Here is a 4,202-nt window from a genome sequence, read left to right as displayed (position 1 = left end):
ACTCCAACGACGTGAAACTTGCTTGTGCCTCTGCCATCACAGCTTCTCACTAAAAGAAAAAACAGTTTTAAGAATCGCAAAGACCTGATATTTGCACAGTTACATACTCAGATATTAGGCTGTTATATGCCCCCACACTCATTTTTATATTTCATCTGGAAGGGGGCAAAGCCAGGAACTTCTCAGCACCCTCTCCTATATATATAACACAAGATACTCTAGAGAATCCCCACACAGCAGGGCAGGCAGTAGATTGTATGAGATTATCACAGTATTCTGGATAAACCATGAAGCGGTAATACCTTCATGTTTGCTGTCAAGCCTTGTCACCTTTGCTGACCACAACATAATGCAGTGACAACCCGCATTACTCAATCACCTCTAAGTGATATAAATACAGAGCTCTATAAAAATTCCCCATATAATGATAGCGTAAGCAAAGTCAATTTATCATCGCTGCAGCTCACATATCATTCCCTCAGGATGGTCAACCAACCATCAGTGAACTTAACCTGGCTCAGTTACAGGTTTAATTTTCTTTTCATCACTTTCATTCTGCGTTCCCCTTTCGGAAACAGGAAAGGGCATCTTGTTGTACAGCGGAAATAAAGTCAATCAGATCTTTATTTTTCCTCACCCATGATGTTTGTTTAAAGGTACACTCTAGTCAGGCATGACATTTCAAGTTGAGCTCAGGGAAGAATAAAACATTACCCTTGTAGTGAAACTCCTGGTGCATTGCAAGGGTCAAGTGCTAAGGCATCAATAAAGAGAACACCTTCATGTAACTCTTCCCGCACTCGACCAGCAGCGGATGTGAATCAGTAAATTCTGAATAGGAACCATTCTAGAAATCATCTTTTGCAGCTGCTTACACTACAATCTAAATTCCTCTAGTTGTCAGTAACTTTGATTTCTCAACGACCCTAAGGTTATGTTCAGATGGGCATCGGATACAGACGATCCCTGGGTGGCTCCTGGCAGCTGCCACCTTGATAGTTCCCCCAAACATTGTGCTGTTCATAATGAAGCAGTGTTTCAACCATTCTCCCCCACCCATCATTCGGTATGGGCAGTAAAGGGTAAGATGCTGCATATAGCCTCATGGCCTTTGGGCATGGTTTACGGGTGTGAGGAAGTGGTATTTGCTTAAACTTGGTCAATCAGAACCAATGACAATAGAAACCAATGAGCCCTAATTTGGGCATCACTCCCTCACTATACATAAAATCTATATAAGCCTTTTACATTTTGTTGTGTTTTGTTGCTGTTTTTTGTTTGTTTGTTTTTTCAGTTTTGGATAGGGTAGTCATAGGTTAGCAACACTGTTGCAGTTTGTTCCCCAAATGGAAAGCTTCTCTTCTTGTTCTTGACGGCAGTGTGGATGGCAAAACACATGAAAACTGCTGGGTTCACCTATAGTGACCTATAGTGAACTATAGTGAACTATAGTCACCTATAGTGGTAACAACTGTCTAGTATTGAATATCCATCCTTTTCTTGGAAACATTTCTTCCTCTCAATTTTTGTTGTGTCTCGGATAGGAAATAGAAAAAAAGACCTCACAATGGGTTAAAAAATAGCAAAAAAAGTTATCCTAACAATAATTTAACATTTTTTTACTTTAAGTGAGCCTTGGGAATACTTTAAATTGAAAATTAAAAAGAAACTGATTTCAGCTTAACAATTACAAAATGGTCAGTTCTTTTTTTTTAAAGTAGGGGCATGCTATGACCATTCTATGTCTTTGCTGAAATAAAACAAACATACATGCTGTTCACATTCTTCTTCAGATTGTACACCGAGCTGCACTTTATCAAATCTTCAAACCTGACAAAAATGAAACATTGTGACCTTTGTGCTAATTTGGTAAAATGAGAAAAAAAATCAAGGTTGCAAGTTCATAAAATAAGTTTTTAAACAATCAGAAGATGGATGATCTCCTTGCCTTGGAGTAAAATATGCGATTAAATTGGTGCTGCTGGAAGATTTTCTTGGCCTTTACGTATCATCATGGTCCACTGACTTGTTCAGAGGCTGGGAGCAACAGATGCTCTTTTTTCTTTATTCAAAAGGGCTCAGGGTGCTATGTAAATGTTACGGGATGTGATTGCGTCAGACTACGCAAGGTTTCGAACAGTCATATATTACCTTAACCAATGCTTGGGTGATATATGTTATGCAGAAATGCATTTTCATTTCATATTCCACATTCATGGGCTTGATGTAAATGGGATATTCAAACTTTTGGAGAGAGAAAATAGGAGAGAGAGAGAGAGAGAGAGAGAGAGAGAGAGAGAGAGAGAGGGAGAGAGATACTAGTTTTGCAATACTTTTGTCGGTTTAGTTATAACAAAAGTATTACTCATTGTCTTTTTGTAGAATGTTCATAATGCAATTTAATAATAAACTTGTAACATCTGTTCATCCCATCCATTTGACAGTTTCATTGATCCTGTAATTTCTAATGCCAATAAAATTGCTGTAACTGCTTGAAAAAGTGTTAGCTGGGGTAAAGGCCCATTCATAACTATGCATGGCAGTACTGTCATGCTTGGCAGTAGATGTTACATGCTTTAGAGTTTTGTGGTTTTGTTGATTAGAACTCAAATGTACCATAGAAAGCACCACAGTATATGTTATACATAAGTTCTATTGTGCTTTGGTGGGAATTTGTTGAGACAGCCTAGGTGTGAACGGCACTTTCTTTGCATTCTGCTGCAAGCTTAGCTGCTATCATAACCTTTACCATTCAAAGACCAAAGTACCTTTTTTTTTTTTTTTTTTTGCATGTAACATCTGCGCTAAATGCAAATCTTAGTGCCACTGTACAGTTTGGCTTCCCCAGTCGTTGAGTGTTTGCTTAGCACCTGCTATCCACACACTTTGACACTACACGTCCCAAAAGGCTCTGCTCTGTTTAAGACTTTAATTTGTTTGTTACCTTTCAAAAATTAGGGGTCTATTTATTAAGCAGAGAATCTAACATTCAGCATGCCTTCTCTAGTATATAATCAATCTTTTCCATTGAAATCATGTGCTGATTGCTGTTGCAGTCTGAGAGGAGGAGTATCAAGCCCTCATTCTGACCTGTAGTGCCCGGGGATCTCTCACTGAGAGGAGGATTCTCACAGCCCCTTTCAGAAAATGCAGCCATGGTACTCCTCCTCACAGACTGCAATAGCAATTAGAGAAACGGAGCTGCTCCGCTCCCCTGATTGCTGTTGCCGCCCTGTAGAATGTGTTTCTGGATAGAGTTTCCAAAACTCTGACAGCTCAGCTCCCCTGATTGGTCTTGCAGGTCCCAAAAATTCGGTCTTGTCGGCTGAATTGACAAAGACCCTTCTTGCCTACATGTTTGGTAAGCAAGAACGGCCCAATTCGCCGCAAGACCGAATTTAAAAAATCTGCTCGCTCATTTCTAACGGTGAATATGATTTCAATGGAAAAGATTGATTCTTTACTAGAGAAGACATGCTAAATGTTAGATTTATGAATACAGCCGTGATTATCCTCCTATAGTGATTTCCGATGGTTTCCGATGGCTTTGAGGAAATTTTTCCTATTATTCCCCTTATCCCTATTCACTGTAAAATGTTTTCTACCAGAAGTTGTTCCTGAATGATTCATTGCTTTATTAAAGGATCTCTAAATGACTAAAACTACCTACCCTGTCCAAAGTGTGACAACATAGCATTGTCACCTCGCTAGGTTAAAATAACAGGTCTAATAGCACAATTAACACATAATAAAACTATGATAGGAAAACCACTCAACAAAACTCAATAACAAAAATTGTTAATGCTAGTGGGAACATGTATGACTTTTTTAAATATTTTATTTTACTGTTAGTTTAATATAAGAGTCACACAATTGACAAAGTGTAATAAAGCACTTCATTGTATCCTTGCATTTATCTTAGATCAACCTGGCAAGCCCACTTACTAAATCCTATGGCCTGAAATGATGGAGCTTGCCTGTCTGCCTGCTATGCATTTCTATTAACTAATGGGGCAGCCTCTCAGAAAAATGGGTCAATAGGAAGTTAGGGGTACAGGAGGACCCAGACAAAAAAGTATTAGAGTGTTTCCCATTTCATGGCCTGGTACTCAGGCATAGTGGGGAAACAGAATCTGCAGAAGTCCCATCTACAATGGGAAATTTCCCATATACAGAAGTCTAAAGTGAACTAGAACTAAAAG

Source organism: Pyxicephalus adspersus, chromosome 3 (assembly GCF_032062135.1).
Source record: "Pyxicephalus adspersus chromosome 3, UCB_Pads_2.0, whole genome shotgun sequence".
NCBI classification, from domain to species: Eukaryota; Metazoa; Chordata; class Amphibia; order Anura; family Pyxicephalidae; genus Pyxicephalus; species Pyxicephalus adspersus.
The sequence above is the reverse complement of the archived record's forward strand: the minus strand, read 5'-3'. Positions refer to the sequence as shown.